The sequence below is a fragment of the Pan paniscus genome, chromosome 6 (assembly GCF_029289425.2).
Source record: "Pan paniscus chromosome 6, NHGRI_mPanPan1-v2.0_pri, whole genome shotgun sequence".
Lineage (NCBI taxonomy): Eukaryota > Metazoa > Chordata > Mammalia > Primates > Hominidae > Pan > Pan paniscus.
The window spans coordinates 45,934,394-45,961,968 of NC_073255.2; the positions used below are offsets into that span (position 1 = coordinate 45,934,394).

At 41.7% G+C, this 27,575-nt stretch overlaps 1 long non-coding RNA gene across 1 annotated transcript in view; it reads right to left on the minus strand.

Annotated features, from left to right (window-relative positions):
- The window catches only part of LOC117980934 (uncharacterized), a 370,564-nt gene extending 367,416 nt beyond the window's left edge, over positions 1–3,148 (minus strand). Inside the window, exon 1 of the long non-coding RNA XR_010112747.1 lies at positions 3,034–3,148. This is a non-coding gene — a long non-coding RNA (uncharacterized LOC117980934). The remainder of the gene's footprint in view (positions 1–3,033) is intronic.
- Positions 3,149–27,575: the final 24,427 nt, after the last annotated feature.

Genomic DNA, 27,575 nt, shown 5'->3' on the forward strand with positions numbered 1-27,575 from the left:
CTTTTGAGGAAGTTCAACATCATAACAGTCTACAGACTCAACTAATGAGGGAATTTACATTTTAGGAGTTAGAAATAATGGAGCAATCTAAAAGAGATCTAAATATACCTGTTTGAAATGTCCTATGGAAGAAATAGCATGATAAAAATAAAAACAGTGTTTATGAAAGAAGAGTCAGTGGATTTTTTTTTCCAGTAGAAATGCTGAAAAAATACAGTCACTGAGAAAAAATTCTTAAAAAAAAAGTTTTAATCAATGGTTTTTAACCTTGGTTACGCATCATAGTTATTGATGTCCATCTCCTGACCCACACCAATTAAACCAGAAACTCTAGGGGTGGGACCAGGCATTGATATTTTGTTAATCTGCCAGGTGATTCTAAGCTACAGCCCCTAGGTGAGGTACTCTGTTAACATATTAGACATAACTGAAGAGACAAGTATTAACAACAGCAACAACAAAACTAGACATAGCCTGAGACAGAAAAGAGGAGAAAAAAAAGAGAATGACAAGATGATAAACAAACAAGTTAAGAAACATGAAGGACGTAATAAGAAAAGTCTGATTCCTACACATAATATGCATTCCAGAAGGAGAGAATAGAGAGAATTGTGGAGGAGAATTCGTCAAACAGAAAATGGTTACATCTTTTCCAAAAATGATGCAATATATCAAAAGTTCCATTGGATGCTGAGTAGATAAATAAAAATAATCCAGACCTAGACACATGATAGGGAAATGTAAAGAGGAAATGCTGGAAGTAGGTGTGGGTGGAGGGCAATGAGGCATCTCTAATACTGATGTAATTGTTGCAAGAAAAAAAATTAAAATGTAGTTGTAGTATCGGAGCCTATTCTAATGTGCACTCATGCGCAAAGTAATGCAAGGTTGTTTAGTGAATACTGACTACATGCCATGTGCTGTCCTAAGAACTGGCAGACAGAAAGATAAATAAGACATGGTGTAAGAACTCCAGGGAAGAGGAGAAAGGCATGTATACAACCATGGTGGATCGTATTAATAGCACCAATACTTCAAACCTCCCTGTGTCCAGTGATTTTTTTTTTGTGACTTTACAGTTCTTTCCAGAGTTTATTCTCCCATTGCCTTAAAAATTGGCTGACCTTGAACTTTCTTTAGACTAGAATTCACTGGACTTGATGGTAAGTTAATTCTGAGACTAGGTCTCAAGAGACCGCGAGTATTTCTGCTGTGCTTCTGCTTTACTCTGATGACATGCCCAGGCTAGCCTGCTGGAGGATGAGAGGCGTGGGAAGCAGAGATCAGTCACCCCGGTCACCCCAGCCAACAGCCAGCCATGAATGTAGGTGATCTCAGCCAAGATCAGTACAGCCAACCATCCTACATGTCTGATGAACAAGTGGCTATTATTGCAGGCCATACAGATGCCATTGATACGCCAGCTCCCCATAATTCAATGTGACGGAGCACACAGAAACAATCAGCAGGAAAATAACTCCAAATTTTAATTTTTTTTCCCCTAAACCATATTACACTTGTTTCCTTGGTTTCACAAAGTTCCAGCTTGCTCCGTCTGGTAAATGTGTTGGTGGCAAAAGCTGTGAGACATGGTGGCAGATGAAATCTCTTGCCCTTAAATAGCTGTCAGCTCAAAACTATAAACAGTAAATACTGTGAAGCCTGTCTTAAACCGCAGCCCAAGGGAGCCGCAGAAATTGGATGCCTCATAGAAATGATCTTTAAGTAAAGGTTGAATACAATAGCCTTGGGGATATTTTCAAATGGTGGCTCCAGACAGAGTTGTCTGATGGGAAGCGTTCGCCAGCCCGGGCTTCCTGGAGTTTGCCCGCTCTGAGACACATAATGAAAAAGAGAGCTTCAGGGTTCATCAGGGGATGGCACAGAGGCTAGGAAAATCCAAAGTATTTTATAATGTCCAGGTAAATGCTCTACTTGTGGATTCATTAATTAGACTTTCAAAGATAAGAAGCCAAATAAAAAGCTGAACTTTTTCCTCAAAGCTTGCCTTCATCTCACTGAGCAACATGCAAAATGCCCCTCACAATAAATCGTTTCCCCTTCCCAGGTAGAGCCACCTGCATTTGGTGTGTGTGATTTGGGGTGTTGAAAGCTAGCCAAAGCAAGCAGGAATGAGAGGGCTGGTTAGCAGCTCTGCTCCGAAGTGTGGGAAGTGGTTAGGCTGCAGAGGGGGCACCCTAATGCATGCCTTTTGAAATCAGAGCAGCATAAGCCCTTGAGAGGGGATGTAGGGACCCTGGGGTCCCAAGGGGAAAGATCTTGCAGCCCTGATAAGAATGGTTGCCTGGCAAGGCTAAGCTGGAATGGGAATCTCCAGGCGTGGAGAGCGTCCACTCTTGCTGTGGTCAGAATCAGAACGGAGAATGCGGAGCATGAGACAGAGGCTTTCCGTAAACATGGCTCATTCTCAGAGCACTTCAGGGCTGGGTTCCCAGAGGGCGGACATTCCTAGAAATGGTGCAGATGCACAGCCCCTCCTTCCAGGGCACCGCCCCCGCAGCCCGGCAGAGCAACCGCAGACATTTATTTTCCTTCTCCGAATAACACCGCCGCGCTGGGTGGAAACGAACCCGAGAGCCCACACTTGGCCAGCGGCCGCGGGGAGTGGGCGCCAGCAGTAGGTCCCTGCTGGGGCTGTCGCTCAGCTTCTCCCTGCGGACCTCGGACACAGCCCCCACCAAGCTGCATGCGTCCCGGCCTCCTCCCTTTCCAAAATCCGGCTGCTCCTACTGTCAGGCACCTGAGAGGGAGCTTCCCTTAGCCTTGGAATCGCTGCCAAGGGGTCGAGCAGACTTTTCAAATTCTCTCCCCCTCCCCGGAGCCCCCACCTTCACTTAGACATTTGTGGGTCACTATTTGTTTATTTATAATTTACTGATTGATCTTTAAAATTTAATAGGCATTAGAATCACATGACATCATGCTAACAGTTCCTGATGTGAAATCTGTCTGTTTCAAGATTTTATATAAAATATTCCATTATGTTATTACACTTGTGATCTGTAGACTCACTGCGTTTGCATAGTAGCATCCTCAGCAGGGCGATGCAGACCCGGACTTCTTGTTGAAGAGAGGGAGGAAGCTTCCTCATAAAAGGCCAGAGGGCTCCGTGTGAATCTGTCTCCACACTCACGGCTGTCTAATACTGCATGCCTCAGCGTTCTCATCTATGAAATATGAATATTAGTAGTACCTATCTTATAAGATTTGTGCTATCAAAACATAATCCATATTAAGTGGATAACTCAATGCTTGGCACATAGTCAGTACCCACTGTTAGTATTAGAATTGTTTCTGTAAATACTATTGCTACTATTAAAATTTTTCTGAATCAGCTCTTAATTTGTGGATGACATGAAACCTTTTCAGAAGTAATTTAATGTATCTTATTACAAGGCAAATTCTTTTCGTTTTCATATTTTTCTAATAAATACAAGAGAAGCTGACAAAAACAAAATGATAGAGCAAAGATAGAAAAGCGAAGGCAGGGAGATCAATTTTAATATCAAATAAAGCAAAGATATTGAGAGAGAGAGATTTTTGTGTTCATTGCAGACAACATTCCCATTCAAGATATAGCAGCAGAAAACAAACAGGCATACTAACAATTTTGTGTTTCTGACTTTGTACTCTTTGTCTAAAAAGTGACTCCTAAAATTGTATAAAATTCAGGGCCACAAATCTGAACTGCCCCTGAAAACATGTAAAGCAAAAACTGTTAGGAGTGTAAGAAAATTAACAGCTTCCATATATTTGATTAGAAACAGTTGTAGAAGAATATTTAACAACACAGGAAGATGTTCGTGATATATTACATACTAAAAGATTAATAACAGTTTCATGTACATATGTCCTGAGGTCAAGGACAGGTTTGCCAAACAGACCAGTTCCCCTTGGAGAGTCACCTTAAAGTCCTAATTAGCCTATTAAAGGCTCTGAGAAATCCAAACACCAAGTTTAACTCTTAAATATAGTGGTTTCTACCACTTTTATTTGAGAATGCAGAACTTTTTCACAATACTCATATTAAACTTCTTTTGAACAATTTTTAATATACACCTTTTTGGGATATGCTATCCTAGAAGCACGTCCATTAGAATCAAGTTAAAAAAAAAGAAAAGCCAACTCTATCAGGTGTGAGTGTGTGTGTGTGTGTAATATAAATTGTCTAACTATGTAAATATGATATAAAAGGCTACTGGAAAGGATACCAATTATCACTTTTACAGATGACATGATACAATTTTCTCCTTAGACTACTCAAGATTAAGATTGAAAAAATATTAGAACCATATTTTAGTGTATATACAAAATAAATATATTAGAAACTGATTTGACTTACTTTTTATCTGCTACCTATCTACACTGCCTGAGTTTTTGCTTTATCATGATATTATTTTTACAATTTAAAAAGTCTTCTTTAAATTCATGAGGCATTAGGCTCTTAGAATGAAAGATACTGCCTCATTTCTTGATAATTAGAAACTGTTAAAAAGTCACTTAAGGAATCAGCAGTATTAGTGTCTGATAAAATAAGAACCTCTCAAAATTTGATGTATTGCGTGTGCAGGGCTCACTCCAATTTCCTGGGAATGATCTGGCACTGGAGGTCCCATCTCCCTGGTCTCCCAGGGGCAGGGCTACACCCAGCTCAGTTTCTCTCAGGACTCTGGATCTTCCACGTCTTTAGACTCTGAGCTGTTGGCATTTCTCAGCATCCCTCTAGACAGCTGGCATCTGAACTCAGACTGCCCGATGCTTAAGCTACAAGTGTTAATTCCTGCACACCAAGGTCACTGGCACACTCGTTCCATTTGAAGGAGTGAGCAGCAGGGGAAATGGGGTGTCTATTCTGACTAATACCCTGGGCACTTGGGCCCAAACTCTCATGGACAGGACCTGCATGCCTGCTGGTTTTCTGCCCACAGTTCTAGCCTATCTTGGGATCTTGCCTGGTGTCCACCCCAAGCTGTGCCTCAACAGGTGCATGGGACAGGTCATTCACATGGAGTCTCATGGAGTGGGATGTGCAAATGAGTTAATTTTATCTCAGCAAAAGTGATTGGGTGCTTTATGACACCATTGCCTCAAAAATTAAACTTTACATCTGGTTGTAGGTACACTGAACTCAAGGCATTTGTTTTGTTTTGCTTTATTTTGTTTTGTTTTGTTAGGGTATGCATTTTGCACTAACTCAGTAATTCTCAAGTGAGAATTTAAAACGGACTTTCAAAGTGATGGAAATTGCTTTGCCTTTATTTATGGGGGTGGGGAGAGGAGGAACAGATTGGCTCCAGGGCACTGACTTAGACATTATTAGCTACTGAGCTGGGTGCATCCGTTGTCCACTCCATATTCTCTCTTGTAATTTGTTTCATAGATGAACAAGGAGCAGAGCATTGGAGTAGAGTCTTCCTTGATGGATCAGTGAGTGGAAAATAGTAAATCTTCTTTTTCCCAAAGCTAATGCTTTACGTTCTTACCAAGAGCATTATCCTATAATAGATACAGAATTAAATTGTTTAAAAACTCAAGGTAAGCAATTCTCCCATTTGCAGCTATTTATTAGGTATATTTAAGGGATGAATAAATTCATTTTCACCACAAGTAATTTGAAAACCAATCTACTTATTTGTGTGAATTCAGTGATTCCCTATGAACTTTCAGAATATATATATATATCAAGATCAGCTACTTATCTGTGAAGGGTGACATATTGACCGAACAACTCATTATTTTTAAGCTCTACAAATATATCTCACCTGCCTATTTACTCAAACGAAACCATGCATTTCTTAAGAATATTGTGTGGGTCTGGTAGTAGCTTGTCCAATGAATGTGCAAAAGTTATTACAAGCAAGTTCAGTAAGATCAAAGTAAACAGTTATAAGGCTAAGCATGACAACAGGTGCAGCTGAAAGCACATGACTGAAAGGAAAATGGTAATGAGGGGTGGAGTTAGGTGCCTCCACCCTGTGGATCAGACACATGTCTATCACACAGGCACCCAGAGGAGTTTGGCAGGAAGATATTCAGGGCTTGGGGATATGCCGTTTGCTGTCTCTAAGGGATGAATCGATACAGATCTCAGGGGCGATTTGCTAGCTCTTCCCTCGCACATTTCCAGGGCACAATAATTGGCCCAATGGCTTCTAGAAAAAGCCCCTGAGAAAAGTTACAATTGGCAAAGCATTTTAGACTAATGGAAACCTGGATGGATTTTTCTTGTATGTTGCCTTATATTTTATATTATAGGAAAAAACTAAGAGAATATACTGTTTATTGAAAGCCACTATTTAGCTCTTTTTAAGGCAAATAATTATCAAGAGACCGTAGTTTTTTTGTCATTCTAAATCCAATGAAACAGATGCTCACATGACCTCTGGAGGCTGCACCAGCTGAGGCTTGGCATGGCAAGGCAAGTGAATCCTCCCATTGTCATAACCTCTGCCTGTCCTTCAGTTCCTCTCCCAGGCCTGGGTCCTTACCTCCTGCACACATGCACACTCTTAAAACAGCTTCTTAGCACAGCTCCAACCACTCAACAGGAAGCTTGTCCAAACTAAGAAACCAAGATCTTGTCCTGCATTCCTTCCTAACATAAAAGTTCCAAACCTTTTTTAGGAAGGCAAAACTTGTATCATAGCCAGATGTACACACTAGTCTAGCTAGATGGATAGCAGGCACCTACTACCCAATGCCTTGCCAGGGATTTCTATAGTGTTTTTTCCCCTTTTATTGTTTTCATTTGGATCTGTGTCCAATGAAAATGTTTTCATAATCCCTTAATGTTACTACCAAATAAGTATGTGAGAAATTAAGGATTTCTGAAATTATGTACCTCACATATACAGCATATATATGTGTGGGTATTATATATATAAGCTTATATCTATATGTATATAAAGTTCAAAATGCTATCTTAAAGCTTGAAAATGAGCCATTGGAAATGTATTTTCACTTGAGAAATGACTCATGCAAGAGCCCACTTATACAGAGAACCCACCCAGCAGAGTCACACAAGAACTGAGATGGTGGAGTAAATGAAGACAAGATTGACGTAGAATTCCCACCCGAAGTATCCTCAGGACAACCTTCCTGTCCTCCATTCAGCCTCAGGCTGTCATTTGTAGGAACTTCAGTAAAGGATCATCTTGTGGAAAATGTCAAAGTGTAGAAGAGAAGGGACATAGCTCTTGTATTATTGATTTTAAATGGTGGGTTTGACTCTGGGGTTTTGAAAAGCAGCAAGAACAAGATAGTGTGTGTCACCATCATGATGGATAGGGTTCATGGCAGCAAACCAAGTGAGCAATCATTCCGGTGGGATCCAAGGGCTCAAACCTAGGTCAGGCAAGCCAGAAATGCAAGGAACCACAAGGTACAGGAAGGCACATCCTCAGGAACACCAAGAGTGGCTGCTCTGCCAAGTCCCAAGGCAAAGAGTGGATGCAGAGAGGCAACAAGACCAGGAACCCCAGGAAACAGGGGCTGCAGAATCGAAGCAGGTTGTGAGGTGAAAGGAGAAAGTTGAACACAACAGCATGAAGACACAGGAGTGTGAAGCCAAGTACTTATTTTGATTGACACCCAAACCATGGTACTTGCATGGGTGGTTTGGGCTGATTTAAATCACATATCATGGCAAGCTGGTGATCTGTCAGACTCTGCTTTGAGTTTTCATCAATTCTTGCCCAATCCTTGCCAATAGAAGGATGGAGTGCCTTTAGGATGCCTGGGACTACTTTGGAATGGTAAAGAGAAACCCACAGGAGACATGCACAAAGGAAGGTGAGAGGACTAGGGAGAACACCTGGACCAAGAGGACAGGAACAAGGCTAAGGCGCAGCTGCACTGGGCTGTGAGGATGAGCAATGCAATCACCCCTTCCCTGCTGCTGTTGACTGCCCCTTCCTTTCAAAAACTTGTAAGTGAAAGGATACGAAATTTCAGTCAGAAGAAATAAGTTCATATCTATTGTACATGACTGTAGTTAATAAGAATATATTATATTCTGGCCAGGCACGGTGGCTTATGACTGTAATCCCAGCACTTTGGGAGACTAAGGCAGGCGGATCACGAGGTCAGGAGATCAAGGCCATCCTGGCCAAAATGGTGAAACCCCATCTCTACTAAAAATACAAAAATTAACTGGGTGTGGTGGCATTAGCCTGTAGTCTCATCTACTTAGGAGGCTGAGGCAGGAGAATCGCTTGAACCTGGGAAGCGGAGATTGCAGTGAGCCAAGATTGAGCCACTGCACTCCAGCTTGGGTGACAAAGTGAGACTGCGTCTCAAAAAAAAAAAAAAGAAAAAAAATATATATATAATATTCTTCAAAATCACAGTGGATTTGATAGCGGATTTGAAGTGTTCTTCCCACCAAAAAATGGTATTTGAGGTAATGCATGCTACTTAGCTCAGTTTAAGTATTCTACAACATACACGTTTCAAAAGATCATGTTGTATATGACAAACATATAGAATTTTTTTCTCAATTTAAAAATAACTGATTGAAGCTTGTTCTTTTGGTTAGCATGTAATGCTACTCTCCCAGTCATGTAGGCTTTCATGCATTCTCTCTCTTTACTTTATTGATTCCAATTTCCCTACCCAAGCCTTGTATTTTAATTTTTTCCAGAGTACACTGCTAGGCCTGCTGCTTTTCTCATTCTATGTACTCTCGCTACTTACTCAGTCAAAATTTTGAATGACTATATCACTCATGGGATAAAATCTAAGCTCTTTTGCAACAAATCCAAGACCCTTCAAGATCCATGTCCTACGATTTGCCTTACCTCATCATCTCTACACTTCCAGCTCCACCCCAACATGTAACTTAGTCAAATTACACAACTCAGTAGATTTTACATTTCCCATTCTTTTACATTTCCATCTCTTACTACTCCATTTGCTTAAGAAACTTTCACCCACTTCATCACCTAACTCGGCCAGGACCAGCTACTGCACATAATTTTGGAGGTCCAGTATAAAATGAAAATACAGTCCCCTTGTTTAAAAAGTATGAAGAATTTCAAGATAGCAAGAGTAGAGCACTGAGCTAAGCATGAGACACTGTAGAAGCTGGCTTTAGGTGACATGTGCATGCCATGAACCCAGCCCTGTCCTCAGCTCAATTTTTCCTTCCTTGTAAATTTTTCCCATTTTCTCCCTAAGAGATGTACATTTCTTCTCTATTCCCCCTTCACCCCACAAAGTTTCCATGTTAACATTTACCCTGTGCTATTTTTATTTTTGTTGTGCATGTTTCCTCATAAGCCTATAAGTTCCTGAGGACAAAACTAGGCCTTGGTTAATGTTGTATAGTCAGCATCTAGCACAACACATGGTACATAGGAGGCCCTCAAATATGTCTGTTGAATGAATGAATGAACAACTGCAGCTTCTGTAACTTGTTTTCTGTGTGATGCTGCTGTTTTCTCATGGACATTTTATGTCATTGGAGAATCAGTTATTTTGTTTGAGAAACAGTTCTAGACGACTACAAGTACCACAATGCCTCAGTAATAGAATTTCTAGAGGTTTGTACATAAAAGGACCTTATCCAACACGGAATATTTTAAAAAATCATTTAAACATGGATGTTGATAGGCCAGATGCAGTGGCTCATACATGTAATCCCAGCACTTTGGGAGGCCAAGGCAGGAGTATTGCTTGAGGTCAGGAGTTGGAGGCCAGCCTGGGCAACACAGTGAGACTCCATCTGTGCAAAAAGAATTAGCTGGATATGGTGGCACGCACCTGTAACCCCAGAGACTCTGGAGGCTGAGGTGGGAGGATCCATTGAACCCAGACCCCAACTCAAAAAATAAAAAGAAAAAGATGTTGAAAAGAAAATTAAATAACAAGTCATAAATCCTCTTATCACTTATATTTCTCTTTATGTATTTTGATACATGCATTAAAGTTGTATTTTTAGAGAGTTTGAAAATGGATTGTTCTTCAAACAAAGCCATGGGACTACAATAAAATTAAGAAAGCAGCTAAACGTATTCAGCTTCTCTTTTACAAACCTATATTGAGATTGGTGCTTTTGAATTCCTCCCACCCCCTCCCCCACCCAGCTCCCAAGTACAATTTCTTCAAAAGGTAGTTCATCCAGAGGAAAAATATGTAGAAGGTAAATGCAGATTTCTCTCCTAGAAGCAGAGGTGGGATTGGGTCATGCAGAGCTTTTTCTTACCAGTCCGAGCTCCTCTCCCATCTCCTGCCACACAACTGGTCTTGAAGATGGAGGGGGCTATTTTATATGGATGCATATGTAAACACTTTTGATACATATTTTCACTTTTAATAACAATCTCTTTAGGACCCAACACAGAAATCGAATTCATCTAACTCTTACTTGAGGTGAGCCAAGATTGCTCATCTAGTCAAAGTTTCTGAGTAGAAAATCAGGCTATGACTGTGTGACATTTCCAAACCACAAAATTTGGTAGGGGTACAAACAGCCTTAGTCATTGGAGCATCTGACATCTTGGTCTCAGGATAGCTATTCAGCCATCCAGTGTTCATGATAGTTGGTTAGATGCCATAAAGGACAAGCTGTTTAATCTCAACAGCCTCTAAGTTTTCTCTTAAAAAAAAAAAAGAGCCTTTAAATGGCCTTATAAATGCTAAAGTACACTCTTTCCCAGTGGTTACACATTCAGAAATCCATCTGAAAACAATCATTCAAAACATGGACTAAATGTCCATTACATAATTATTTATATTAGCCTAATATTGTAAACAAATGTTTAACACTGTGGAATTATTGAGTATATTGTAAGTGATGAAATTCCATTTGGTGGACTGTTGTGCCATGATTAAGACTAATGTTTACAAAGAGTTTTTTAAAGCTTGGAAAGATGTTTATATTACGGTGCTAAGTAAGTTATGAGGCTTCAGCAACATATATCCCCGACGATCTCAACTATTTCTCAACATGTACAAAGGAATTAGGATAAAACAATACATTTTAACCATGATGATTTTCCTCTAAGTATAGATGATTTTTTTCTTTTTACTCTTCTGCTGTCTCTTATTTTTTTCAATAAGCATATATAACTTTTATAATAAGAACACTAAAAACATTTCTTTGGAAGGTGACAGTCACAAGGCAGCACCTGACTTCACTGTGGTCCTTTTGCACATGAGTTAACCTGTCATTGAAAACAGAGGGACTCAGAGCTATCTTAACAAGATATGTGGGCCAGCTAGGACCAGAGCTGAGAAAACTCACAGGGAAACTTGAAACGATGAAGCCAAATTTGCAGAAGAATGGCAAAATGGGGACTACAATTTGTGAAAAGCCAAAAAACTCATAATGAATTTCCAGTTACTATTTCGTTATGCTACTTTCTAGAATCCTAGGAAGCACCACTTCTTCATTTAACACAAAGAGGCAAGAAGAGTTCAGAGCCTAAATCTGTGATAAAATTCAATATTCGAATGTGGAAAAACACATGACTGAGAAATAAAATAGAGCTAACTTTTGTGGTTGCAAGTTTCAGAGACTCAAGTTAGTTCAATTAAAAGGGCTGCTTATTAAGAATACACATAGAGTAAGAAGGAAGATAAAATCTCATGAGGGTGCTAAGAAGAGGAGTGGGTGAAGACAGGAGTTATAATTGGAGCCAGCTCCTTGTGGACACTAGATTTGAAGGGTGACCTTGAGCCTAAGGATATTCTGAAGACTTCAGTAGCAACAATCCACACCTCTGCTCTACTGCTCTTGTATTAATACAACTGAAACATTCCAGGCATCTGTTTTTTCCTGTTCTGGTATCAACTGATTTCTGTGTTTTCTACTCTGTTTTTTGTTTGTTTGCTTGCTTGTTTGCTTTGCTCATTTTTTACTGCATCTCTTTTTTCTGTCCCTGGCCCACTTCAGTGCCTATGGCTCACTATGGCCACCCTAAATTCCCTCTATACATGACATCCTGTGAGTCTCAACTCTCATTGTCAACTGCCTCATTCTCTCTGTATTCCTAGTTCAAGAAGGAGTTGAAGTGTCTCAGTGGTTCTGTTTACAGTAAGCCACTTTGTAAGCCCCTGATAAGCCTATGTAACAGCTGGTCTGGGTTCGCATGTCCCCTTCTCGGCCATGAAACAAAACTTCTCCCTGTGACTGCCCACTGGGAAAGGTTCCTGGGCTAGGTGATTTCACTTAGAATAGAGAGGAGAAAAAAGTGAATAACGTAGGATGGCACAGGACACTTTATGACTAAAATCTTGTGAACAGCTATTGATTGAGGAATAATTTTTTCCTGATGAACATTTAGGGTGAAGAACCCTGGTTCTAGCATGTTGACATGTCTGCCTCCAGTTAAGTCAACATCATCAAGCCCACAGAACAGGATGGCTATATAAACTAGTTTGTGCCCTTTTGCTAACAGATGTTTAATGAATGTTTTCAGGTACAGAAAAAAAGTATGCAGTTAACATATTTAGCTAGAAAACAGACTATATTCTTGATAATTTATTATGTTTCACATAGATACATCATTTTCTATGTTGGTCATATTAACAAAGGGGGTGGTAACATCCAGACTGCTGTATATTTCAAGCACAATTTTGCCTAAACACGTTACATTAATTACTTGAGATATTGAGGCCTATTTGTTCAGAATCCAACATAAAATAATGAGCATTCTCTTTCTCATTTTCACAACTTACAGGCAAAACTGTAAGCAAAAAAAGAGTGAAAATCTTGCCTTTGGTATCTATATGTGTTTGTCAAACTAAGAGTCTAGGATGAAAATAGTTGAAACAATGACCTTAATGGTGGGGCAATGCCAAAATGTGCCCTAATGGCTCTTCTATGGCAGAACTGGCTGTTCTCAATGTCCCTCAGCCCCTATTAATCTATTATTTCCATAGATTGATAAGAAAATGTTCATATTGTCATTTGCTGCTTGAGGATTTCAGGGACAGACTTTAATATTTATGGAGTGTGTACTATACCAGGTACAGTACCAGGTGCCTCACACACACTTTTCATTTCAGCCTCGCAAAAATGTTGGACATTAGGTATGATGTTTGCAATGTCTCAGAAAACAGGCGTGGAGGGTTAACCTTTAAAAAGCCTCATCAGATGAGCTAGGATTACTCCTCTTTGTCTCCACCTTGATCATTGTAGATTAATCCTAAATATTACAATCATCATGTCCTCCCAATAGAGGTGGCATCAAGCTGTTCAGAATGTGGCCTGTGCTAGCAGGGATTGGACCTTCCTGGTGACAGGGAGCAAGGCTGGAGCCTGATGAGAAGCGGAGAGGGAGGTATTAAACACCACAGGTGGTAAGATGGCAACACATTCACGCAGCAACAGGCTTCCTGTCTCACTGCCTTCAGTTGTGCAGGTCTTCAGCTGCTTCTGTCCTTGGTTGCCAATTTTACCCAGTCATCAATACCTGTTTGTTCAGAATTCCCAACAAAATAACAAGCATCCTACCATATTTGAGAAATGCATGAGCAGTGGGGAATGTAATTTTCTTACATTATGGTTGCTCTCTGTCAAAGGAGAAAAAATATTTTGCTTAGAAAAGTAAAGCCTTCTCTGCAGTTACATGGTAGAGAAGACTTAAAAATAACCTTGGTTTTAGGCAGGAAAGAGCTAACTTCAAGGTTGAATGCTACTAGACTTTCTCCTTTTTTCAGAAATCCTTTATTCAACAGTTGCTTCCTATACTTGCAGTAAATGCCCCATGCCGGGAGAAGACAAGGTTAACATTTTCTTACTTCCTGCCTTGTTGGAATTTTGATGTTCATTGTTTCATAGCTCCTTACATGGAAATTTCCTGCATTTGCACACCCACATGAGTGTTCATGAATCTCTTTCAGAAGTTTAGCCAGGTGGTTGTATTGTGTTTCACTGACCTTTTACTCAGATGTCTTGCATTAGAAGTGAAGCCTGTTCATACTTTATGGTAAAGTTCAAAATCACAGGAACTATGAATGACAATATTATAAATCAGCAGGGCCACCAGGGAAGGAATTACTGATGAGTGGTACATAGAAATGAAGAATCCAGTTGTAGCCTTAGTAATGTGTAAGTTGAAGGAACCAGGCAAATTACTGAATCCAACAGGATACTTTAGGTCAGTGTCTAATCACTTGGGCCAAGCAGAAGGAACACAGGGAAATGACCCCTAAGTGGATGAAAAGAAGCTAGTGAGACTCAAACTGAGCAAGAAAACACAAGGGGAAACAAACTTGTATAAAAAGTACCTGGAACATCAAGGTTCAAACTGGGCAGAAACATCAGGGAGGAAGTTTCTGTAAAGGTCTCCATTGACATGTAACATATGGGTTAGCAAGTGGTTCTCAGACTTGAGTGTGCATCAGAATCCTCAGAGAGCTCAGTACACACAAAGTGCTAGGCCTCTCTCCAGAGATTTTGATTCAACAGGTCTGGGGTGAGACCTAAGAATTTGCATTTTTAAAAAGTTCTCAGATGATGCTAATCCTCCTGACCTGAAAGCCATACTTTGAGAACCAAGAGATTAGCAGGTGCACCAACCAGCATGGTGGAGAATGTCTATTGTCCCTGGGCAGAAGCCGTGTGTCTTCTTACTGGAGCCCTCCTCCTGCTGTGCACACACTGTGCCTACAAGGGGCCAAGGCGGCCCACAGCAAGATATCACACCTGCTGTGTATTTGGTGGAGTTGATTTCTGTAGCTGACCTAAGGGTCAGCTAAGTAAACCATATCCTGTTATTGTTTTTGCTTTATTTCTCCTCTGCTTCCAATTTTAAAAAATGTAAGAAAGCATATAATAAATGATTCACATATTAAAACTTAAAATGGAAATAGGAGAAAACATGTAGAAAGAAAAGAAAGCAAACATGTCAACAAAAAACTAAGAGGCCAAATAATATGCATTAGTTTTAGCCCTGATTTTTTTAAGCAACCAAGGTAGGAATCGGGAAAATAATGGGTTACATAGTTCTCAATTTATAGAAAACACATGCAGAATTTTTCAGGAGAGACTAATGTAAGTGAGATTTTGAATAATAAGGAGGAGCGTAAAGCACAATTGAGGAGGGTGGTATTCTGTGCACAGTTTTTTAAAGATTGAAGGTGGAGTTAAGAAGGGCATATGTAGGGGACAGTATGGAGGCTGCTTGAGGATGAATGAGAGCTAATTTTGAGGATGAGTGAGCAAGAGTCTCAGCCCCCAACAGACAGACACTCTGGTGGACAATGTTAGCTCTAGAAGACCTCGGGCCTTCAGACATTTTGCAAAATCAGACCCTGAGCTAAGCAGAAACAAAGACTCTTGAGCTGTCGCTTGGTCACTAAGAAAACCAAACCAACTTACCCCGAGCCCAGGCACCAGTCAGTTCTACTCATAAAAGCAACAACTTATCGATAGCCTAACAGGGGAGCAGCCATGTCTGGAAAAAGGCCAGAAGGGATTCTCCGGGAACTTGAACAAGGTTACCCGCTATAAAACAAGCACCAAAACATGTAGAAAACGCCCAGGAAACACACACAAAACAAACTCAACCCCTTTCCTCTGCCCACAGGGTTTTGTGAGGTGTCTCGTGGCTCCAGTTCAAATTTCTGTTGTATCGTCAGACTTTCCAGACTCCTAGGACATTTGGCTAAGGCAGGTGTTACATCTTCTGTCGAGGGACTCTCTCCTGCCAGAAAGGGTGGAGTGGCTGAAAGGGAATAATCCAGTCGGGTCTTTTCCATTCCCACTTCTGTGGTCTCCTTTTGACTCTCATCACATCATCACATGAGTCAAAACAATCTTGACACACATAGCTATGCTAATGTCTGAACATGCCTTTTGTCCCTAGTGGCATCTTTCTCAGGAAAAGAAAAAAAGACAGAAAAACAGAGTACCCTAAATAACCCCATTTGCTTGGGAATGATCAGGAAGGATCATGAAGGGTCATTTGCACAGTCCTGTGGTACTTTGTTTATGCTCAACTATTAGGATAAGCATCTAAAGTAAAGGTATGTGAACCTAACTTTTTCTAGCCTGGGCTTATTGTTTACTTTTGCCTTACTGTCAAATCCATCATAAGCTTCTCGTATTATCTTTCCCATAAATACACCAGACTCAGTGGAAAGGAGAACATTCCTCTGGGCTGCTTAACAAGCAAATTATTTTTCAACTGCTTCATCCCCTTCCTCCCCCACCCTTTGAATAAACATTTGGGAGACACAATCCTGTGGCCTGGCAATTTGCAAAGATACTCTTTGTCCTTGCAAAGGCAAAACAAGACGGACGAGGTTAATGGAGGATATGAGTTATCTTGGGTAATCAGTTGAAACAGCCACATCTCTAATTCAAGGCTTCCTTTGATTTATCAATGTCATATTTCACATTAAGGCCCCCAACGTCCATTTTCTTCATTTCCTTTCTAATTATTGCTTCCCAACTCAATAATTTGCTGTTAAATAGTTTCTGAAGTCTTGCATCTAGTTTGTTCAGCATCTTGGAATGTGATGAGAAAAATGGTCTCTCTGTTGGAAAAACCATACGGACTTTTTGTTCTTTTCATTTACACTTCGTATCCTCTCCCACTTGTGAGTAAGTGGATCCAGACTAGTGGCTAATGATGCAGGAGAATAAGAGTAAATAGCTTTCACCAGATCCTTGGGGGAAGGGTCGGCAGCATTTCTACCCAGTGGAGGATGGGATTCTATGAATAAGTGCCCAACCTCCTACTATCTGGTGGGATAATCCAGAGGTGAATTCTACATGGATCCTTAGAGGCCTCAAAGAAATTGAACCCACTGGGCACAGCAGTGAGCAGCTTGTGGATGCACCTTCTCTCCCCCATCTCACTCTTCCCCACTCATTTACTTCTGCACTCTGGGATTGTCTTTCCAATCTCAGCGCTGCATTCCTTTATAACATTTTAAGGTGGAAACCAAAAGGAAATATCCATGTCCCCTTTCAGTTTGATTAGCAGAGGAACTAGAAAAAGGTACTCTGAATTCTTGAACTCAGACAAAAATGTCACCTCCTCCCTTTCCCAACTGTAGCTGATTCTGAGAATAGACACCCAGGGATATCTATTACTAACAGCAAATATGGGGGCAAAACTGAAAGCATGTGTCCCACAGGGTAAGCAATATGGCTTTCTGAAAGTATTCATGAAATTCCTTCCTGTTGTTAATTCCAGAGTCAGACATTGTTATTCTCAAATCAGGTCGTGCTTCCCTCGGTTGAGTACGGCTTGCCGCCTCCGCTGGGGCCTGACACTTGGAGTTCTGCGTTCACTCTGCAGACTATGAGGAGCTGGAAAGAGATCAACCATTCCCCTGGGCATCTCAGAGACTCTGGAAGGAAAGGGAGGAAGCTGGTCTCATCATTGTTTGGAATAGGTCTTTTCTCTGGGAAGGAAATCTCCTTTAGGGTTTAACAGAGAATCAGGAGGATGACTCCATGTATTGGTTTGCTAGGGCTACCATAACAAAATTCCACAGATTGGGTGGTTCAAACAACATAGGTTTACTTTATCATAGTTCTAGAGGCTGGAAGTCTGAGATGAAGGTGTCAGCAGGTTTGGGTTTTCCTGAGGCCTGCCTTCCTAGCTTACAGATGGCCACCCTCTCACTGTGTCCTTTCACGGTCTTGCTCTGAATGCAACAGGTGTCTAGTGTCTCTCCACCATGTGCCCAAACTTCCTCATCTTTTAAAGACATCAGTTAAATTGGATTAGGGCCCACCACTATGACCTCATATTACCTTAATTACTCTTTGAAGGCCCCATCTCTGGTGTGCCAGACCCCTATTAACTTCAGTAGGGAAGGCACCAGGTTCAAGAGGTCAAAGAAGAGACTCAGAGCCAGCAAACGAGACGTGGGCTTTTGTTAGGGGCTGACATACAGAGGAGAGAGTCCAGTGGTGGTGGGTTGGACAGGAGAACCACCTTACATACATAAATGGTCCAGCGGCTGTGGGCTGGGCAGGAAAATCACAACTGCTTGCAAATTGCAGGCAGTTTCTATAGCATTCTCACTTAACACCCTCCCACTAACAGCCTTCCCCTGGCAACCCTCATTTAACCCCAAACTCAGGGCCTCAATCCCCTGTATGGCCCATGTTCCATAGGATCAGCCTAGGCTCAGATGTTCCTCATAGACAAGTAATGAATCTCTGGGTTGTCCACTTCCAGATTCCCTAGCTTGAAACAACATTCAGGTGCATATGCCATGCAGGGTCATTCTAAGGGTGTGCTTAAGAAAAATCTCCAAATACAGTCACAATCTGAGGAATTAGGGTTTAGGATTCCAGCATATGAATTTTGAGGAGACACAACCCAGCCCATATCAGGTAGAGAGAGAGAATTGTTGAACTCGACATGGCATTGTCTGGCTCTCTCACTCACACCCAACCTTAGAGTCTGCCCCAAACTCAACCTTTTCCAGAAAGGTATCTTAGGATCATGAGCATCCCTGGGTAAGTCTTTCCACCACAGCATGGTGTCAGACACCCACTTTGTCTTCTGTCCTGATCTAGCACCCTTTGGCTGGTCTGGCCTCATGGGCTGGCACATGGGCATGTTTCCATTGTCCCCACTGCTGCCTCCTGTGGGGCACCCCTGATCTTTCTGTATCCAACATGTATCAGGCCAAAGCCACTCTGCTGGAGTAGGCAGAGCCCTGTCCTTGCCCTGTGGTCCCCCATCCTGGCATACTGGTCCCAACACCTCACAGAGATGGTGAGTGACATCCACCCTGCCATTACTGCTTCAGGCAGTGCTCTAAGACCCACTCATAGTCCTTGGAGTAGCCTCAGAGACAGGCGCCATGCTATCTTCAAAAACCCTCCCTTCAAGTGCACACATGCTCTTTTGTCAACAAAATCCTTCTCTTCTTCTCCCTCCTTCCCATCACCTACAAACCCCCATGGTTTGTAATCAGCCTGTTTTGAAATTTCTCCTCACATGAAAGGGCCCTGAGTTGCAAGATCTGGATCAAGTAGTATTTCAAGAGTGACTCCTTTAGCAAACTTCCAAGTATAAACCTATTGAAAACTTTAAAAGATAATTAAATACTTCCTTAGATTTGTGTAGCATTTCAGAGTTTATTAAGATATTTGATATATTCATCACATTGATTGTTCAAGAGACCTAGAAAGAGGGCATTTCTTCATCTTCACTAGTAAATTGAGAGGCAGAAGTTGGCTTGATGTGGCCATTCTCCACAAACCATGAACTAGAGCTTGTAACTTCACATGCTCATTTCAATGTTCTTTCAAAATTCCTGTCATTCTCCCCAAGACCCCTTAGGACATTGTGCAAAACCCCTAGGTTAATATTTATCCAAGATGAATGAGAAATACCCACGTGAGAGTGGACACCATGTGACAAGTAACTAAACAAGCACTTTTCACCTTCTTAAAATGTCAGCTGTTAGCTTCTAACTGAGGTCCAAGGGGAGTTGGTGGGGCAGTGGGTAGCTGGAAAAACCCTAGAGGAATCATAGACAGTTTTGACATGGCTTTTACTCTCTCTCTCTGGGTATGAGAGAGCCATGGACACAAGCAAGATGTGGGCACAAACCCAGGGTGTGAGCCTGGGTGCAAGCTGACCTGGGTGCAAGCCAAATTACAGCATCAGCAGGGTAATTATACCTTTTACAGGCAATAGTCATGCCAAGCCAAAGATGAGCTCACGTGAGTGGTTACTTAAAGTGTCTCACAAGGCATGGTTATATAACATGAGGAGTTGTACACCTGCACTCCAAACCCACTGAGTCACACTGCACCAGAAAGCCACCTTGGCCTACTCCTGACTAAAGCACAGCCATCTCCCTTACACTAGCCATGCTGAACCAATTTACTATTATGACAATCCAGGTGGCTTTTTTACATCCCTGAAAGGTATTGCATGTTTTTCCTAGGGCTGCTATAACCACATACCACAAACTGAGTGGTTTAAAATAACATAGAATTTATTTTGTTACAGTTTTGGAGGATGGAATCTGAAATCTAAGTATCTGCAGGGCCATGCTTTCTCTGGAAATTCTAGGGGAAAATTCTTCATTGCCTCTTTTAGCATCTGGTCCTTGTAGGCAATCCTTGGTGGCCCTTGGTTTGTAGACACACCACTCCAATCTCTTCCTCCATCTTCACATGGCTGCCTACTCTCTGTGTCTTGTCTCCCATTCTTATAAGGTCACTAATCATTGGATTAAGGCCCATCCGAATCTACTATGACCTCATCTTAACTTGATTACTTATGCAATGACCCTATTTTCAAATAAGATTACATTCACAGGGATTAGCATTTGAGCATGTCTTTTTGGGAGACACAATTCAATCCACACTTGTATAGAATGCTATCATATCATTATCGATATCCTATAGATGAGAACATTGTGAGGCTTAAAGCAGGTCAATCTCTCTAAGCAGGTTTCTCCAAGTTCAGTCCAACAAGCATCTACATCACAGCCACCTGTGGGATTGCTATATTGCAAATGCCTTGGCCTCACCACAGAGTTGCAATATCAGAATCCAGAATCTTTGCATTAAGTGAAGGCCACAGGTGGCTCTTAGGCACACCTGATTTGGGGAAACCCCTAGATTAGTAAGCGCCACCAGGGACTTTGTGAATAAGTGGTAGAAACTGAATGCAAGCCCAAGCATTCAGACCACAGAACTTTATTTCCTTAATTGAGCACTTCATCTTTTATTCCCTAATCCAAGAATCTGCTTGATTCTTTGCCCCCAGACTCTTGTGAATGTCAGTCTTGCTTGGTCGGCATGTGTGTCCTTCCCAGGCCTGTGAACCTTGTGGTACAAGTTGGCGCTACACAGACACACATGGGAGCCCCAGCCTTTCACCAACCCTTTGGTGTGCCTCACGTTAGTCTTATTCTTTCCATATCACCTAACGTTACTCTGACGTCACACTCATGTGGAAGAAAGCTAGTCCATGCTTTGATGCTTACAGCATCTTCATGTCTTCAGATTTTTATACCATATACCTTTTCTTCCTAAGGATTATGCCAATTTTCTCTTAAGAAATGTTTTCAAACCATTGGGCAGTTTCATTTTAGACTCTCTTTCCAAGATATGATACTTATTTTGTCACGTTCATCTTCTTTTCAAGGAAAGAAAGGACTACTAATTATTCTCCTCTGGAGGGATACAATTATTGTACCCATTTTATGCATGAGCCAAGTAGATCTTAAAACCAAGGTCAGAACCAGGATTTGAACCCAGATAATATGCCTCCACTTTATATTAATCTGCCTAGGTAAGTCAGCCTCAGCTCTTTGTCTTGCATTCCTGGAGCTCCAGGGTAAGGCTCCTCCTTCCCACCTGACACTGTCTGCCATCACCATCTTCTCTTCTTTATTAAGCTACCCCAGCTACATCCTTCCACTCTCAAACACTGCCCATTTCCATGGCCTGATCTTCCAAATACATCCAATTTTGGCTATTAGCATGCAGTGTTTCATACTGTCATTATTTACAAACAAGGATAAGGTTATGTTCTCATCACTCATCCGACTAGGAAGACACAGAATAACCACATCCCGAGGAACGAAGCCAGTCCATCCTGGGAGTGACACATCTGCACACAGTGGAAACTCTGTTCTGAGAATCAAAAGCTTGCCTTCAATCCTTGACTCTGTTACTCCTTAGAATTATGTCTGGGCATGTCAGTTCATCTCCCTGGCCTGTACAAAAAGGGTTGGGCTACACATCTTCTAAAATTTCCATCAGGTCTAACATTCTCTAAATCTAAGTCCTACTTCCTCCATAAAGACACCCCTATAACTTCAGCTGATACTGATCACTTCGATTCTTAATCAAGTCTACATTTCATTCCAAAAATTCAAGACCCAATGTGACAGAAATATTTCGTACTACTTCCGGATATGAAAAGCAAGAATGCTGCTATGCCTGGGAGATTTTGGTAGAAACAAAGGGGCAGAATATTTAAAAACGGTACTGTCCCTAAAAATACAGAATGTGTGTTTAGTTCTCACAACATACACATTTTTATTCCTCATTGAATACCTTTTTTTTTTGTACCTTTACGTATACTTTTCTTTCTTCTTAGCTCCTCTACCAGATAAATTCCTTGAGACTAGAACAACTATCTGATGTTCTTTTCGTTTTTTCCACAGCTCTTAGCCCAATGCAGCCTCCTAGTGAAAGTCCAATATATACATATATTCTTGAAAATAATAAAGCTAGAAATACAATATAAAGTATAAGGATTAAGCATTAAATATGTGATACAGATGGTTAGTAAGCTAGAACTCCAAGAAAGGGATAACTTCATTCTGGTAGAGTTTGGAAAGGAGTCAACAAAAAGGTAGGGCAAATGTGTCACCTTAGGTGTTCCATATTCATTCATTCACAGCCACTAAGAGCTTGCTGTGACTTTTAATACCTCATCAGATCTAAACCATAATTTTATATTCACTTCATTTTTTCCTTTCTTGATGGCCATAATCAACTTGTATCCAAACCTATATGAATTAGGGGGTACAAGAAAATTACCTGTTTCTAACCATGGATTCACATAGACATAGAAGGCTCCTGTGTGAAGAGATGGTAAAGACCATCTGGTTCTAGAATTTGAGGATTAAAAGGACTCTTAGAAACGACCGAATTTACCATCTTCATTTTGTCTATGAGGGGAGTGTGTGCCAGGGTGAAAAGGCAAATTGTCTAAGGTCCCAAAGTAGGTTAGAAGTTGAGGTAGAGAAGGAAATAAGCCTCCTGTCTTTTAGGCTGGTGTCTTTTTCACTAGATATATTGAGATTTCCTTTTAAATAGTACCATAAGCATATTTATTTAGCTGAAATTATTTCTCACTATCACCCTCCCCCACTCCCTGATTGAGCTTCCAATTATGGTTTAAGACCAAGGTAGAGGCCCCTAAAGAAAGATTAGTCTTTTATTCCAGAGTAGGGTGATCCCGACATCCTGGTTTTCCCAGGACTTTCCAGGTCTTTGCACTGAAATTCTCACAGCCGGGGAACTTCTTCAGTCTCAGACAAACCAGGACATCGGGTGCCGTATTCCAGAGAAAGCATGTATTCCACACTGTGCAGTTTCCCGTGCTGGTTTGCCAAAGAGAAACTGTCGTCCATGAGCGGCAGCAGGAAGGTGTTGCAAGCCCCACTGTTCTGATCTATTTAACACATGGGTTTCAAGTGTGCGACTGTCACCTGCTCCACACATGACAGGCTCAAATCCTGGTCCTGTCATGAGTATTCAGTTACCCCTTGCTTCAGGATCTTTCCTTTAGGTCAGGCGTTGGCATACTATTTGTGGACCAAATCCAGTCCTATCACCTGTTTTTCTTTGTAAATAAAGTTTTATGGAAACATGGACATACTAATTTGTTTACATATATTGTATACCGCAGAATCAAGTAAATGTGACAGAGACTGCAGGGCCGGCAAAGCCTAAAATATCTACTATCTGGCCACGTACAGAAGAAATTTGCTAACCCCCGAGCTAAATCACCATGATCGTGGATAAAATACTCATTACTAGTGGAATTTTCTATCACTATTATCAAATATATTGATATGACTTTTTAATTTATAATTGTTGCTTTATTTTGAGATACGCAGATGATAACGAATGTCTAGCTTTTGACAAGTGAAGAAAGTAAGTCAAGGGTCTAATAGAAAATGAGAAGCCAAGGGGGAACTGATATTCCTGCTTAGCACTTTGGTAAGAAGCTCCTCCTCCTGGTCAGGGCTGGATGAAAAAGTGACAGATCACAACGAGGGACAGCCACAGGGCTATTTTCTTTGTCATTGCCAACAAAACATCCCCGGGAACACCCCTAGCCAGAGTACAATGATTAGGTTGGTTATGATCAGATGGACTTGATATCCCAATAGATTACTAATTGATCACACATAGGCAACCAGATCTTTTAAAGGGGCAAATGGTATACCTAATAGAAAACAGCACATTAAAAAAAAAAAATCTATGACTTAAACAAGATAGACATTTGTTTACTTCATTCTCAGGCAAAAACCCAAAGGAAGGACTGATTTGGTGAAACCACAGTCTTTAGGGTCCCAGGGTTCTGTGTTCTGCTTTGTCAGCCCAGCATGTAGCTTCCAGCCACAACATCATCTCATGGCTCAAGGTAGATACTGCAGCTCCAGCCATTGTTTCCCACTTGCAATCTAAAAGAAGGAAGAAAGTGACAAAAAGGGTATTTCCCCAGCTGAGTCAACACACTTCAAGAAGCCTTCTAGGAAATAACACCTAACACCTCAGCCTCTGTATTAGTCATGGTTCTCCAGAGGAACAGAACAAATAGGAGATGATAGATAGATAGATAGATAGATAGATAGATAGATAGATAGATACATGATAGATAAATAGATAGATGATAGATTGATCGATCGATCAATAGATAAGGAGATTTACTATGGGAATTGGCTCACGTGATTGAGAAGTCCCACTATGGGCCATCTGCAAGCTGGAGAACAAGGGAAGCCAGCACCATGGCTCAGTCCAAGTCCAAAGGCCTGGCAACTAGGGAAGGTGATGGGGTAACTCTCAGTCTGAGGCACAAGACCTGAGACACTGAGGGGCCTTTGGTGCAAATCTCAAAGCCAAAGAACCTGAAGTTCTGATGTCCAAGAATGAAAGAAGATGGGTATCCCAGTTCCAGAAGGGAGAGAATTCACCTTCCTTCTGTCTTTTTCTTCTGTCTGGATCCTCAGCCGATTAGGTGGTACCCACCCACATTAGGGGAGGATGGATCTTCCACAGTCAGTCCACTGATTCAAATGCCAATCTCTTCCCAAAACACCTTCATAGACATATCCAGAAATATAGTAGGTCCCCCATACTCACAGTTTCACTTTCTTCTGTTTCAGTTACCCACAGTCAACTACAGTCTGAAAATATTACATGACTGCTCTAACCGCTTTGGGGTCATTATTAAGCAAAATAAGGATTACTTGAACACAAGCACTGCAATATTGCAACAGTTGATCTGATAACTGAGAAGGCTACTAAGTGGCTAATGGCCATCCAGGTGGGACAGAGCAAGACTGCATGAGATTTCCTCACACTACTCAGAACATCACACCATTTAAGATGTATAAATATTTTGGCCAGGCATGGTGGCCTGTAATCCCAGCACTTTGGGAGGCCGAGGTGGGTGGATCACGAGGTCAGGAGATCGAGACCACGGTGAAACCCCGTCTCTACTAAAAATACAAAAAATTAGCCAGGCGTGGTGGTGGGTGCCTGTAGTCCCAGCTACTCAGGAGGCTGAAGCAGGAGAATGGCATGAACCCGGAAGTCAGAGCTTGTAATGAGCTGAGATTGTGCCACTGCACTCCAACCTGGGCGACAGAGCGAGACACCGTCTCAAAAAAAATAAACAAATAAAAAGATGTATAAATATTTTATTTCTGGAATTATCCACTTACATCACAATGTTTACATCACTCATTTCACTCTATCTCATCACATAGGCATTTTGTAATCTCATATCATCACAAGAAGAAGGATGTGAACAGTACTATAAGTTTCTTTGAGAGCAAGGGAATCACATTCACATAACTTTTATTAGAGTACATTCTTATGGCTGTTCTATTTTGTTATTAGTTATTGTAATTATCTTACTGTAACTAATTTATAAATTAAATCTTATCATAAACATGTATATATAGGAAAAAATATAGTGTATACAGAGTTTAGTACTATCCATGGTTTCAAGAGTTCACTGGGGGGTCTTGGAAGGTATCCCCCATGAATAAAGGGGACTTATTCTGTAATGCTGTATCAGCTATCTAGGTTTCCCTTAATCCAGTCAAGTTGACATCTAAAATTAACCTCACATCTTCCATCTCATTGGCCAGGACATAGTCATGTGGTCATACCTGGCTGCAAGTGGAGCTGGGAGCTATAGCTTTTTACCTGGGTATGTGGACTTTAGAATACAGGTGGAATTCTGTCATTGAGGAAGAGGTGGAGGGCAATTAGCAGTCTCTGCCTCCTATTGGCACTTGGAAACTCCCAGGAAGAGGCTCACTTCCCTAGATTTACTTTCAAAAAGAATTTGCTCTGACTCTTGTGCTTTGTCCAGTGAGAATGAAATAGCTAAAAAATAATAGCATTTGCATTTCATGTTCCTCATTTCGCCATGTATTTTTTTCCTAGGAGGCTATCACCTGAGGGAATGTGATCAAAGCCAATGTCCATCGCTGAGAGAGGGGATTGTTCCCTGCCTTGTTTTCATTCTCCAGAGAAAGGAAAGTCCGAAAAAGTCCGAAGAAGCATGTTGTGGGTTTGGACTCCTCCTATCCATCATGCTTCAGTCTCATTTGAACTCGTTTCCCTCAAGGGAGAGGAGAATTAGTCTCTTGTCAGTGCCTGGGTATGTGGCTGTGCCTGAGTTGCTGCTGCACAAGGAGGAGCACAGCCTTCACGTCCTCCCCCGCCCTCCAAAACGCCACTGCACGGCATGCAGCGGAGGGCGAGCATGGTTCTTGCCGAGTTGCACTTGCTGTGTAAATATGGAGCTAAAATAGATCCTCAGCCAGGGCAAGGGTGTTATGAGGTGAGGCGCCCTGAAAGGAGGGCTGTCTTGAAGAAAGGAGAGACTAGCACTTCCTCAAATATCTGCATGGCATTCCAAGTGTGATTTCTAAGTCCTTTTCCCTTTCGAACTTCCCTATGCAGTCTTAAAAAGAAAGAAATAAATAAAGAAAGAAAAAGGAATAAGAAAGTACAAGGCACTCAGGATAACAAGATGCTGGGGGAAGCCACGACATTGGAGAGGACACAGAGGGTCTCGTGGTGTGGTCAGGACAGACATGGCAACATCGTGAGACAGCAGCCTCAGGGTCGCTAACCAAGACTGTGACCTCCCACCCCCAGAGCCTGCTTCTTCAACTCATATTCCTCAGACTTAAAAGTCTGGCCTTTTGGAAAGAAGTGAATAGCAGCCCCTGCTGCAAAAGAGGGACCTGATTAGCCCCCTAGAGCCAGGGGATTCCACGCCTGGCCAAAAGTCACCCCCATCTACCTCCCTGCAACACCTTAGCCACTGTGGTGGTCTTGCTTTCTATCGCTGCACTTGTGATCTGGCTTTCCTGCCCACTTAAGAAGAATTAAAAGAAAATGGGAGATAACTATACAACGTTTTCCCCAGCAATGTTAAAGGTCACTTTTCAGGGAAGCTGAGTGTTCTGCCCTGATGGGCTGCAGGCTCCATGACAACTGTCTCTTTTCCAGGTGGCCATGCACCATGTGTTGAGCATACTTTTTCCCCAATTAGAGGCTGTGCCACAGTATGTTGACAGAAAATGCTAGATTGATGACCTATGGGTCCCCAGCCCAAAATCTTGCTGTATTTGAAGGCATTTTTCTGATGTGTCTCATCTTTTGGCAAAGGCCTGTGCCTCCAGCCTTCCTCCCACCCTGCAGAATCCACAGCACTGCTCTCCCAGGACACATGTGTGCCGGCCTCCAGAGAGACACAGGCCTGGTCCTGACCGCAGATGCACTGAGCCATATTCTCATAGCGCTTCACCACGCTCTCCAAGGCCCGATAGGTTTAGACTGA